At 41.2% G+C, this 14,201-nt stretch overlaps 1 protein-coding gene and 1 non-coding gene across 2 annotated transcripts in view; one reads left to right on the top strand and one right to left on the bottom strand.

The window, feature by feature from the left end:
* Positions 1 to 4,417: 4,417 nt before the first annotated feature.
* Positions 4,418 to 14,201, top strand: part of LOC113934831 (monocarboxylate transporter 1-like) — a 34,148-nt gene continuing 24,364 nt past the window's right edge. Inside the window, exon 1 of the mRNA XM_027616396.2 lies at positions 4,418 to 4,517. The gene's annotated coding sequence lies outside the window, so the exon portion shown is untranslated. The remainder of the gene's footprint in view (positions 4,518 to 14,201) is intronic.
* LOC113917291 lies at positions 11,263 to 11,368 on the bottom strand. Its single transcript, XR_003518193.1, has one exon. It is a non-coding gene; the product is annotated as a U6 spliceosomal RNA (small nuclear RNA).

The following is a 14,201-nucleotide window of genomic DNA, read 5'->3' as shown; positions in this document are numbered from 1 at the left end:
TATACATAGAAGGGGGGTCATATAGTAATTCTCTAACTTTTTGAGGAACCACCAAATTGTTTTCTACAGTGGCTATACCATTTTCTATCCCCACCCGCAATGTATGAGGTTTCAAATTCCTTCACATTCTTGCCAGTACTTATTTTCTTTTTTTAAAAAAATTATTATTTTAGCCATCCTAGTGGATGTGAAATGGCATCTTGTAGTTTTGATTTGCATGTCTCTATTGATTAATAATGTTGAGTATCTTGTCATGTGTTTGTTGGCCACTTACATATTTTCTTTGGAAAATATCTATTCAAGTCCTTTGCTCATTTTTTAACCAGGCTGTCTTTTTGTTACTGCATTGTAAGTGTTCTTTATGTACTGTGGATAGTAGACCCTAATTAGCAAATATTTTCTCCCATTCTGTAGGTGGTTGTCTTCTCACTTTTTTAAAAAAGATTTTATTTTATTTTCAAGATTTTAATATTTATTTATTTATTTATTTTAGAGAGAGAGAGAGTGAGCATGAGCAGGAGGGGCAGAGGGAGAGGGAGAGAATCTCCAGCAGACTCCATGCTGAGCAGAGCCCAATGTGGGGCTTGATCTCATGACCCTGAGCTGAAACCACCTTAACTGACTGGGCCACCCAGGTGCCCCAAAGATTTTATTATTTTTAAGTAATTTTTAAGTAATCTCTACACCCAACATGGGGCTCGAACTTACAACTCTGAGATCAAGAGTCGCATACTCCACCGACTGAGCCAGCTAGGTGTCCCTTTCACTTTCTTGATAATTATCCTTTGACGCACAAAAGCTTTTAATTTTTATGAAACCCAATTTACATACTTTTTCTTTTGTTGCTCCTCTTTTGGTGTTGTATCTAAGAATCCATTGCCAAATCCAAGACCATTACAATTTACCCCTGTTTTCTTCTAAGAATTTTATAGATTAGCCCTTAGTTTTAGGTTGTTGGATAACCCATTTTGAGTTGATTTTTGTATATGCTTTGAAGTAGGGATGCAACTTCATTCTTTTACATATGGATATCCAGTTGTCTCAGCACAATTTGTTGAAGAGACTTTCTTTTCCTATTGAATGGTCTTAGGACCCTTTTAGAAAATCAGTTGGCCATGTATTTATGAGGTTATTTCTGGGCTCTCAATTCCATTCTATTTGTCTATATATTTGTCCTTATGATGGTATCACACTGTTTTGATCACTGTAGCTTTGTAATAAGTTTTGTAATAAGGAAGTGTGAGTCCTCCGACTTTGTTCTTTTTCAATATTTTTATGACTAATTGGGGTCCTGTGCAATTCCATACAAATTTGGAGGTCCTATTTTCCACTTCTGCAAAAATTCTCTTGGAATTTTAATAGGGATTGCTTTGAATCTGTAGATCACACTGAGTAGTATTGCCATCTTAACAATATTAAGTCTTTCTATCCATGAACATGGATGCCTTTCCATTTATTTAGGTCTTCTTTAATTTTTTTCAGCAGCATTTTGTAGTTTTCCATGTATAGGTCTACTAACTTAATGTTGTAAGGAATTTGGCCTCATCTAAAGAGAGGTCTGGCCTTTATCCAAGCTCCTGGGAGGTGACTTCTTAAAGCCTTGCAACTACCCAAGTGATAGAAGAGTATCTTTGTAATTCATGGTAGGTTCCTGGAGATCAACCCCAATAGTTTATGCTAATAAAACAACTCAGGGTGAGGGCTGGCAATGCCAGAAAGACCAACCATGTGATTGGAGAAGTAGGGCTTTGTGTGACATGGTAATAGCCCAGGGGTGGAGGTAGGTAGGGACTAGAGATTTGAGTTCAATCACTTGGGTGATGATTCATGTCAAGGAACGAAGCCTCAAAAAATGATGGGTACCAGGACTGGAGTGACTTTCTGTGATTGGCAAAACTTTGAACATTGTCACACATCATAGCTGGGAGAGAGGATTAGAATGTCGAGTTCAGACCCCTTCCATATTCTGCCCTATGCTATTCTTCTCTTGCCTGATTTCAGTTTATCCTTAACCTGTGATAAACCTGACCTTGAGTATAATAACTTCCATTGAGCTCTGTGAATCTTGCTAGCAAATTCGTGAGCCTGAGGGTGGTTTTGGGAACCCCCAATTTGTGGCCAGATGGTCTAAAGTGAGGGTGGCCCTGGGGGCCCTCAAAGTTACATACAGCTGGTGTCTAAAGCAAAGGCAGTTTGGGGGCACTGTTTCTTCAGAGTGTACTGTTGCCTAAATGCTTTGCAGACTCCTTAAATATAGCCCTAGGTATTTTAATCTTCTGGATGCTATTGTAAATGAAATTGTTTTCTTAATTTCTTTTTCTCTTTGTTGTTAACAAATACTTATGCAGGACTTGCTATATGCTAGGCTCTGTCCCAGTGCTTCACAAACACTAGTTTTATTTCCTTAACAACCCTAATTAGGTCCTTTGGTTTTTGAAAACCGGCAGTCTGGCTCCTGAGTCCATATTCTGAACCCATTACACCACTGCTTTACAAGACTTCTTTGAGAAATTTCCTGGGAATGGGGCGCCTGGGAGGCTCAGTTTGTTAAGCATCTGCCTTCGGCTCAGGTCATGATCCCAGGGTCCTGGGATCGAGCCCTGCTGCATCAGGCTCCCTGTTTGGCAGGAAGCCTGCTTCTCCCTCTCCCACTCCCCCTGCTTGTGTTCCCTCTCTCGCTGTCTCTCTCTCTGTCAAATAAATAAATAAAATCTTAAAAAAAAAGAGAGAGAAAGAAATTTCCTGGGAATTACTCTATCCTATCTCTTCCCACTGCCATTATAAATTCACTCCTGAACCAGTCTCCCACTCTGTCTCCCTAACTCAACTGTCTACAGTCAACCCTGAATGCTGCTGCCACCCTAACACTCCTAAAGCATCAGTGTTCAAGTCCTGGCCACCACAATGACATGAAGATCTTTCTTACTCTGCATTTATCAAAGGCAAAAACAATTCTTGCTCATAAGCAGTTCTTGGCTGTAGATTCTACACTGTCTTCTGCTAACACTTGGAACTGTTACTGAAAAGTTTGCTGTGAAACAGAGGAAGAGTGAGTGAGAGGAAAGCACTTGGGACCTCTCAGGACCAGATCCCCCAAACGCCACTCTTCAGTCTGTTTCTTCATTTGCAAAACAAAATCTTAAGGCCAACTCCTAGGATTGTTTTGAGAATGAAGTGTGTGTGGTAGGGGGTGAGAGTGGAGTGGCTGGACAAGGTCCCAGAATGCAGCGAATGTTCAACAAATGTTGGCTCTTTTGTACCTCAGCCTCCTCAAAGAAATTGTGATTTCTTGGAAGGCAGGGGCCTTGATTTATACCTTTCGGGTATTTCTTAAAAGTCAACATTATTTAAAGTGACTTTAACTGATATGCTTCGGTCTCTGGACTTGCTCAAGACATCGGTGGCTCTTAGGACAAAATCAGGCTCTGGAGTCTGACTTCAAAGGCTGGCTACTGTTAGCTGCGTGACCCGTGGAAAATTGCTTAATCTCTCTGAGCCTCAGGTGCTTTACTTGTAAAATGTAGTACCCACTGCACAGGGTCACGAGGATTCAGGTGAAGTACTTAGCACATAATCAGTCTGCTAGCTGCAATTAGATCCTGTCCCGAACATTCAGGGTCCATGAAAACTTGGCCTCTGCATTCTCGTTTCTCCATGTTTCCAACATACACACCTCCCTAGGGGCCAGTCTCACCACCCTCTGACCCGCTCTTCTTTCCAGACTTGTGTTTAACACCCAGCATTCATCAAATACCACAGGGGAGGCTCTGAGTCAGGCTCCCGGGCCCCATCCCTCCTTGGGGGCTTTTCCCTTTTCTCTGCCAGAGACTGAGGGGGAGGCCGGCAGCTGGTGTCCCGCGCCCGTGTACGTCACGGCGAGGATGCGGGATACTCGTGGCGGGCCAGGGCGTCGGCACCCCCCGCCTGGTGGGGCCAGACAGGTGACCGCTCGCACTTGGGGGGGAGGGGGCGGTGCCAGGGCGGGCCGGCTCCGCCCCCGCGCGCAAGCTCCGGCCCGGGCAGGGTTTGAGGCAGCGGCGCCCACCCGGCACACACTGTGGGGAGCGTTCCCACCGCGTGGGAGCCGCGTGCGGCCGAGGGGAGCCGAGCCCCGCCCCGCGCAGCCGCGTCACGTACACGCTTGGCGGCGCGAGACGCGCAAACGGTTAGTTGGGTAACGGCCAGCGGTGGCGCTGGGCGCGGAGCGCGCGGTGCCCCTGCAGCCCTGGCCGGTGGGAGGGAGCCTGGACAGGGGGTTGGGGGAGGGACGCAGACCTGGGTCTTGGCGGAGGGAGGCTGCCTGCTAGGGCCGTCCCAGAGCCGGGAGCGGGAGATCCGGACAGGTGTGCCGGCCACCGGCTGGGGAGACGAGGCAGTGGTGACCTGGGGGAAATCGCTTCATCTCTATTGGGGATGCTTTTGTTCTGGGAGAAAAATGACCTCGGCTGTAAAATCAAATAGGGATGACTAACCTCATGCCTCAAGGCTTTCTTGGCCAGATTTTGGCTCTGCGGCAGGTGATTTGGGCGGGAGTTTTTTTGTTTGTTTGTTTTTCTTTTTCGCGTTGTGGCATATGCCACCTTTAACCTTCGAATCTTTTTTTTTTTAAGATTTTATTTATTTGAGAGAGAGCGAGCATGAGCGGGAAGAAAGAGCAGAGGGAGAGAGAGAAGCAGGCTCACTGCTCAAGGGGGTGGGGTGTGAATTCCAGGACTCCGGGCTCATGACCTGAGCTGAAGGCAGACGCTTAACTGAGCCACCCAGATGCCCCTTTAACCTTCTAATCTTTAAAGTCTTTATTTGGGCCTTTTTTTTTCTTCTTAAAGTAATGTTCACCCCCAAAGTGGGGTTTGAACTTACCACCTTAAGAGTCACATGCTCCAGACTGAGCCAATCAGGCACCCCTATTTGGTCCTCTTTTTAATTTATCCTGACAAACTGAATTCTCCCCGGTTCTTGATTCTCTGTGACTTTACTCTGCCCATAGAAATTCCCTTTTCTTCTCAAATCCTACCCATCCTGTTCTCCATTGTAATTTTTGTATTATGTGAACCTTTACTCTAGTTGTGTTTTTGCTTACTTTCACCTTATTGTAAGTTTCTTTAAGGTAGTAACTTAGAAGTTCCCATAGCACGTAGTTGAACGGAATATGTCTTGAGCAGATTTTTGGGTAATTACTGTGACCCAGGGTGTACTTTTTTCTTGTGGATCCAGTTACATTAGTTAAATTAGCCCTAAATATTGTCTGGAGTGAACCACTCTAAGATGCAGACCTTTGTCATATCAATTGTAATAACCTGTTGGGAGTCCTTTGACCCTCAGGTTTGGGTTGCTTTACCTACAAATTAGAAATGCACATGTTTACCTCCCTCTGTTGTGATTGCAACATACTGATGTTTGTAGTTTATGATGTAGAAAACAGAGATTATGGCAGGGGAGCAGATTAATAATTTACTGTTGGCTTTTTAGGAAAGTGAAATAGATTGTTGAAATTGTTAAGTGTACTTTAAAGGAAGTGATTTTTATCTTAACGACAGTATATTCTGTGGCTTATATTGTCAGCATTTTAAAACTCTTTATGTTTAACCTGTAATTGTATTTTGGGGTAACAAAATTTCCTTATTGACATTTTTTAAATTTATTCATTTGAGAGAGAGAGTGCGGGATCCAGAGCATGAGCAGGGGGAGGGTCAAAGGGTAGAAGGAGAAGCGGACTCCCCACTGACCATGGAGCCCAACTCAGGGCTCAATCCCACGACTTCAGGATCATGACCTGAGCCAAAGGCAGGGGCTTAACCAACTCAGCCACCCAGGCACACCATCCTTTTATTCTTTTAAAGATTGATTTAGAGGGAGCACACACGTGGGAGGTAGGGGGGCTGGGGGGGGGAGGGGCAGGGGAGAGGGAGAGAGAATCTCGAGCAGATTCCCCTCTGAGCATGGAGCCCACTGTGGGGCTTGATCTCACAACCCTAAGATCATGACCTGAGCTGAAATCGAGTCGGTCACTCAACCAACTGAGCCACCTAGGCACCACCAATAATCAGTTTATTAGTGTTTGGTGGATTATTAGTTCTTCTACAAAAACAAAATAATTTCATTCCTTCTTTGAAGTAATGGACTCAGATGTAGCAGTAATAATGATGTTCAGACTCATTCATGGACAATTAAAGATGTGTACAAAAAACTAGAAGGAGACAAATTTAAGGGTCTCATTTTGGGATGAGAACTTTCAGTGATGAATAAAACTTTAAAATTTTAGTCTGTGGTATTTAGTTACGAAAACCTATGATTCATTTTTTTCATAGAACTGTAAACTATAAAACTATTTTAAAAAACTGTGAAGCTAATTATAGTGCTAAATCTTTCTGTGAGTACAAATTTTTTTTTCCAGAAAAGGAAAACAACTTTCTTTTTAAAGATTTATTTATTTATTTGACAGAGAGAGGCACAGCGAGAGAGGGAACACAAGCAAGGGGAATGGAGAGGGAGAAGCAGGCTTCCCGCTGAGCAGAGAGCCCGATGCTGGTCTCAATCCCAGGACCCTGGGATCATGACCTGAGCTGAAGGCAGACATCTAAGGACTGAGCCACCCAGGTGCCCCAGGAAAACAACTTTCTTTGCTGGCTTCCTCTTTGTGATGCATTTTCCCAACTTGGCCTCAAAAGAACTGTGTGAAATGGATGCTAGCAGTGATATACTAGCATTTCTATTCAAAAGGAGTAATGTGGATGACCATAACCCTAACTACATATTTGTTATTTTAAAAGAGCCAGTACAGGGGTGCCTGGGTGGCTCAGATGGTTAGGTGTCCGACTCTTGATTTCATCTTAGGTCATGATCTCAGGGTTGTGAGATTGAGCCCTGCATTGGGCTCCATGCTCAGCAGGGAGTTTGCTTGAGACTCTCTCTTTCCCTCTTCCCCTCCCCCAGCTTGTGTACTCTCTTTCTCTAAAAAATAAATTAAATAAATCAATCTTAAAAAAAAAAAGAGCCAGTACATTTCTGCTTCAAATTCTGGAATAAAATTAGTTTGTATTAATTAAAATAGTATATTTAGGTTTTGATTTGGAGAGTCTACTTTGGATTGCTGCAGAAAATAGTATTTATAAATTGTATTCTAGATTGTAATCTGGAATTCTAAGCAAAACTCTCCTGTATAGTGTAGAAGACTGAAGGACACAGTCTCTACCTTCCCTTTATTCCCTACTCAGAGCCTAATGTCCTTTTTAAAATGTGAAAAAAAAGGGGGGGTCTCAGTATTTAGAAATCATGCCAAAATAAATTCAAATAACAACAACAACAACAAACCACAGGAATTTGTTAATTTGGCAGAACTGTGTTGAGTTCATGTCTGGGTTGTGAATTTTTTTTTTTAAGATTTTATTTATTTATTTGACAGACACAGCGAGAGAGGGAACACAAGCAGGGGGAGTGGGAGAGGGAGAAGCAGGCTTCCCACAGAGCAGGGAGCCCGACGCGGGGCTCGATCCCAGGACCCCGGGATCATGACCCGAGCCAAGGGCAGATGATTAACAACTGAGCCACCCAGGCACCCCTGGGTTGTGAATTTTTTTAATCCATAGTTTTGCTTTTGGGTCCTCAAATTGATTCATTTTTTCTCTCTGAATCTGTTTTAAGTCACTTAAATATAAGGATGAATAAAATTTTTTTAAAACAAGACAATATTACTGTTAAGACTGTGATGAATCAGTTCTTAGTGACCAAAAACTATGACTTTTAAAAAACAAATGATGAAAAAAAAAACAAATGGTGAGACATCATAATTGGCAAGGAAGCTCAAAGTTTAATCACATCCAGCATGTATTCTATTAGCTATGGCAAGTGAACCGAAATGTATCAAGCAGCTCTATTGTGATTGTGTATGTAAATTTAAGCATAAATATTCATGGAGCGACCAGCTGGCTCAGTTGGTAGAGCACGTGACTCTTGATCTCAGGGTTGTAAGTTTGTGCCCTATGTTGTATGTAGAGATTGCTTAAAAATAAAATCTTTTTAAAAAAATTTAAGTATAAGTATTCTGAAATTAATTAACCTTGTTTTTTTGACTCTTAATTCAGAGGAAAAACTTGTAAAATTCATGCCCTGGAGCATTGCTATTTAATGTAGTCTTAGAACCCAGATTGTTTCCTTTGAACTGAGAGATGTTACAATTTCTATAATTCAAATAGAAATTTTAGAAAACTTTGACTTGGAAATTTTTTAAATTTATTTTTTATTATTTATTTATTTATTTGACAGGGAGAGAGATAGTGAGAGCAGGAACACAAGCAGGGGGAGGGAGAGAGGGAGAAGCAGGCTTCCTGCCAAGCAGGGAGCCTGATGTGGGGCTTGATCCCAGGACTCTAGGATCATGACCTGAGCCAAAGGCAGACATTTAATGACTGAGCCACCTAGGCGCCCTGGAAAGTTTTTTTTAAAGATTATTTATTAGAGAAAGAGAGCAGGAGGAGGAGCAGAGGAAGGGAGAGGGAGAGAGGGACTCTCAAGTAGACTCCTGCCAAGTGCAGAGCCCGATGCAGGACTTGATTTCACGAACCTGACATCATAACCTGAGCTGAAACCAAGAGTCAGACGCTCAACTGGTGCCCCTGATTTGGGAATATTTTTGTAATCCTACCTCTGGCATAGGTAGGTGAAATGCTCTAGGACAGGTAATCTTTAGTTTCAAATGGTAGTGTAGTCTTATGGAATTATTTTGCAAATTTTGTTTCATCTGTACCCTGAATTTAAAATGATCTCCACCCAGATGAGAATGGATGCCTCAGGACTTCTTTACTAATTCATCTTACACAGATTCCATCTCTTTTACAAAAGTAAGGCTATCTCACTCATCCCAGTTCTTACTCTGGTGCACTGCCCCAGGGTATAAAAATCTTTGGGAAGCAATCCAAACAAAGTGAAAACGCCAGGCTGCATAGCGCCAGAGAGAGAAATACTGAAGGAAGCAGGACCATATTTCACCCAGACACAAACTTCTACCTTCTCTGTCTTCTATCATCTTAGAACTTGAAAGAGAGTAGGTTGTAATAGGAATGTTTATCAATTAACTGTTTTGCATTCAAATGAGGTCAGATCTTTTCTGATGATAAGGACTGGCCAGTTAGGTTATAGAGTGGCCATTTTCTTAATTTTTTTTTTTAAGATTTTATTTATTTCACAGAGAGACACAGCGAGAGAGGGAACACAAGCAAGGGGGAGTGGGAGAGGGAGAAGCAGGCCTCCCGCCTAGCAGGGAGCCCAATGTGGGGCTCGATCTCAGGACCCTGGGACCATGACCTGAGCCGAAGGCAGATGCTTAACGACTGAGCCACTCAGGTGCTCCAGAGTGGCCATTTTCCATAAACAGAATAAATTAAGTGCCAAGGTTTTGACAATGATATATTTAAAGTATATATAACACAATGTACAATATGCCAGGAACTACAAACTTGCGACTATTAAACTTACACATTTTGGTAGTCAAAGTATAACGGGTACATATTTTCCAAAGTTCTCTTTGGGACAAAACAGTTGAAGACCACAGACTTGGGAGTCACTTGTACATACACTAGCTCCCTTCAAAGTAGATTTAGGATGTTAGGTTAAGAGACCACAGAATGGTATAAATTAGGACTTTAGATCATTGAGTATTTTGCTTGATCTTTTTTCACCTCACATCAAATGTGAATCTTATAAAAGACTGTAGTTGTGAAAGAAAATTGATTTGGTAGCTGTCTAAAAAGACCCCAGCAAAGGATATTATGGGATGCAATACTAAGCAAAAACTTAATTGAAATGATATCTGTGTTAACAAAATTATAGGCAGAGATAAGAATAAATCCAGAAACCCTAAAGAGCAAGCATGCTTGACATCCTTAAAGATAGTAATAAAGCCAGTGTAGCTGGAGTGATATGAGCCACGGGGGACGAAGGTAGGAAATAAAGTAAGGAAAATGATATAGGGCCTTTGTAGCATTTAAAAACTGGCTTTCCATTCTTTCCATTCTGTGACTGGATCCCAGGCTTCAGAAGTAGGTGTGTGAATTAGATCCAGGCAGTCAAGGCTTCCACAGTGCCTAGCCCTGATTGAAACAAGCACTTACTCGAAGCTAATTATGTTACTAGAGTGAACATTCTGGGAATTCTGTTGCCTGGAAAGAAGCTAGGATTGTTAAAAAAAAAAAAAAAAAAAGCTAGGATTGTTGTGGAATGTGTAGGCTTGGAGTTACTGGCGCTCATCTTGCTTCATTGAGTTGCGGGCCTAAGAGTGGAAACAACGCAGAAGAAAGTAGGACTACAAAGAGGGAAATATTGCTGACCACATCATTTGGTCCTCGGAGCAGGCTGTGCCAAAATCTAAACCCCCACATTAGATTTCTTGGTTACATGAACCTTAAGCATTTTATTTTTGTTCAAGTCAGAGTGGATTATGTATTTGGTCACTTGCCAACCTAATTAAAGTAAGCAGAAGAAATGGAGTCATTGAATCAAACTGAAAAGGAGTAAATGGCCTGTGAGAAAGGAAGAAAATCGAGAGAGAAGTCAAAAAGAGCATTTAAGACTGCATTTTTAACGATTTGAACAATGGATGATGAATTAATGTTAAAGCAAGGACACATGAAGTTTGTCAAACAAGGCTGGTGAAAGTATCCAGCACAATAATTATGTCATCTGCCATCAAATTACAAATTCCTTGGGAGCAGGAACCATATTTTAATTTAAATTGCCTTTAGTAAATTAAATGGAATCACTCAAATGTTTGAATTGCATTTACTCTATGCTATGCCTTGGATACGTGGGCTACTAGTTGAGAGATAAGCCTGGGACCAGCAGCAAAGGAAAGATAACCATAGCCCCCACAATAAGCCAGGGATCCTGGCAGAGGCTAAAATCATCCAGGTCCTTAATGTTCCCTAGCTTCTGGGAGATGCATATTTCTTTCTGGAAGAAAGTGCCCTCAATTTGGGCCCTCAGGTTTCTCAGAGATTAAGGTCTACCACCTAAGCTCATAAACATTACCAAAAGAACAACATGGGAGGGCGCCTGGGTGGCTCAGTCGTTAAGCGTCTGCCTTCGGCTCAGGTCATGATCCCAGGGTCCTGGGATCAAGTCCCACATTGGGCTCCCTGCTCGGCGGGAAGCCTGCTTCTCCCTCTCCCACTCCCCCTGCTTGTGTTCCTGCTCTTACTGTCTCTCTCTGTCAAATAAATAAATAAAATATTAAAAAAAAAAAAAGAGCAACATGGGAAAAATAATTCTTAAATACGGGAATGCTTCATGAATCTGTGTGCTATCCTTGTGCAGGGACAATGCTAATCTTCTCTATATCTTCCAAATTTAGTATATGTGCTGCTGAAGCGAGCACCAGATGGAAAAATTGAGAAACACATCATCATTAGGAGATTTCAACATACTTCTCTTCACTTATTGATACATAAAGCAGGAAATAGAAAACTGGTAAAGATTTAGAAGACTTGAATAAAAAGTTTGATTCAACAAATAAGCAATTCAAACCCAACAGCTAAAAAATGTACATTCAAACATACATGGAATATTTTCAGATATTAATGTACCAGCCCATAAATGCCAGTCTCATAAAATACCAAAGAATCAAATTGCACCAACCAGGTCATCTTACCACAATGTTGTTAATCATAAGTCAATAAAACAAAATATTTCCTTTGAAGATTTAAAGAACTCTAAATAACTGGTCTGTGTCAAAGAAGAAATCACAATGGGAATTTTTAAAACAATAGTGGAACAAACAATAGTGAAAATACTTAAAAATAGATAGTTGGGGCACCTGGGTGGCATAGTCGGTTAAGTGTCCAACTCTTGGTTTTGGCTCATGATCTTAGGGTTGTGAGATCGAGCCCCACATTGGGCTCTCTGCCCCCCCAATATATTAACCCCATGCTCTCTTTCTTTCTAAAATAAATAAATCTTTAAAAAATAGATAGTAGGGGTGCCTGGGTGGCTCAGTTAAGCGGCTGCCTTTGGCTGCCATGATCTCAGGGTCCTGGGATCGAACCCTGCATCAGGCTCCCTGCTCAGGGGGAGTCTGCTTCTTCCTCTCCCTCTGCCTCTCTCCCCAGCTTGTGTACTCTCTCTCAAATAAAAAAAATCTTAAAAAAAAATAGATAGTATACAGTAAAGTGATACATAGAGGGAAATATGTAGTTTTAAATGCTTATATTGGAAAAGTAGGGCTAATTGGCCAACTATACACCTTATGTTTGAAATAGAACAGATTAAATTACAAAACTGTAAGCATAAGAATGATTATAAAAGTAGTAGCAGAAATCAATGAAAAAGGGGGTGGGAGAACAATAAAAAGTCAATAAAACTGAGAATGGTCTTTTTTTTTTTAAGTAAACTCTATGCCCAACTTGGGGTTTGAACTCACAACCCCAAGATAAAGACTCGCATACTAAACTGAGAATGTTCTTTGAAGAAAACTGGTAAAATAGATAAACTCCTAAAGTTAATGCGGAGAAAGAAGATCCATATATTAATGATAAAGGGAATATAACTACAAACCCATAAAAAGATTAAAATATAAAAATTCTATGCCTGTAAATTTGAAAACCTTGAGAAAATGGAAGAAGTTATAGAAAAGTATGAAGACAAATTCAAAATGCCACAGTAGGGGGGCGCCTGGGTGGCTCAGTCATTGGGTGTCTGCCTTTGGCTCAGGTCGTGATCCCAGGGTCCTGGGATTGAGCCCTGCGTTGGGCTCCCCACTCAGTGGGGAGACTGCTTCTCCCTCGCCCTCTGCCCCTCCCCCCATTTGTGCTTTCTCTCTCACTCGCTCTCTCTCAAATAAATAAATAAAATCTTTAAAAAAACAAAAAGCCACAAATGCCATAGTAGGAATGAAGAGACCAAAATTGTTAAGGAAATTGAAGTAGATGATTTGAAATCTCCCAAAGGAAAAAAAATACAATGTCTGGGTGTTTTTAGAAGTGAATTCTACCAGTTTTTCAAGAACAGATCATTCCAATCTTGTATAATCTCTTCCTGAGATGAGGGAAAAGAACATTTCTAAACTCACTTTGTGACTGTAATATAATATTGATACTGAAGTCAGAAAAGGTCAGGATAAGGGAAAGGTCATGATAAGGGAAAATTATGTTTTCAAATCACTTATAGACACAGTTCAAAAAAATCCAAACTAAACATTAGCAAATTTAATTTAGAAATATATTAAGAAGGGGGGTGGGAGGGATGGGGTGGCTGGATATTAGACATTGGGGAGGGTATGTGCTATGATGAGCACTGTGAATTGTGCAGGACTGTTGAATCACAGATCTGTACCTCTGAAACAAATAATACATTATATGTTAAAAAAAAAAAGAAGAAGAAGATAGCAGGAGGGGAAGAATGAAAGGGGGGAAGTCAGAGGGGGAGATGAACCCTGAGAGACTATGGACTCTGAAAAACAAACTGAGGGTTCTAGAGGGGAGGGGGGTGGGAGGATGGGTTAGCCTGGTGATGGGTATTAAAGAGGGCACATTCTGCGTGGAGCACTGGGTGTTATGCACAAACAATGAATCATGGAACACTACATCCAAAACTAATGGTGTAATGTATGGTGATTAACATAACATAATAAAAAAAAAAGAAATGTATTAAAAAGATAATATATTGTGATCAAGTTGGGAATATCCTAGGAATGCAATGTGGTTTAACATATAAAAATATATTAACGTTATTAACTACTTTTAAAGATGAAAGAAGAAATATCATGTGAAGGCATTTTTTTTAAACAATTCAATAGTTACTGAATTTAAAATAAATTCTTATTTTTTTAAGATTTTATTTATTTATTTATTTGACAGAGAGAGACATAGCGAGAGCAGGAACACAAGTAGGGGGAGTGGGAGAGGGAGACGCAGGCTTCCCGCAGAGCAGGGAGCCCGATGTGGGACTCGATCCCAGGACCCTGGGATCATGACCTGAGCTGAAGGCAGACGCTTAACGACTGAGCCACCCAGGCTCCCTAAAATAAATTCTTAATCAGCTGGGAATAAAACTTCCTATATCTGATAGTGTATCTACCAAACTCTGGAGTAAATACTTTTGTTGATGATGAAACATTATATACATTACCTTTAAAATCACAAAATAAGGACTGAATTGTGTCACCTCAAAATTCATATGTTGTAATCCTAACCCCCAGTACCTCAGAATATGAC

This window comes from Zalophus californianus, chromosome 4 (assembly GCF_009762305.2).
Source record: "Zalophus californianus isolate mZalCal1 chromosome 4, mZalCal1.pri.v2, whole genome shotgun sequence".
Taxonomy (NCBI): Eukaryota; Metazoa; Chordata; class Mammalia; order Carnivora; family Otariidae; genus Zalophus; species Zalophus californianus.
The sequence above is the reverse complement of the archived record's forward strand: the minus strand, read 5'-3'. Positions and strand labels throughout refer to the sequence as shown.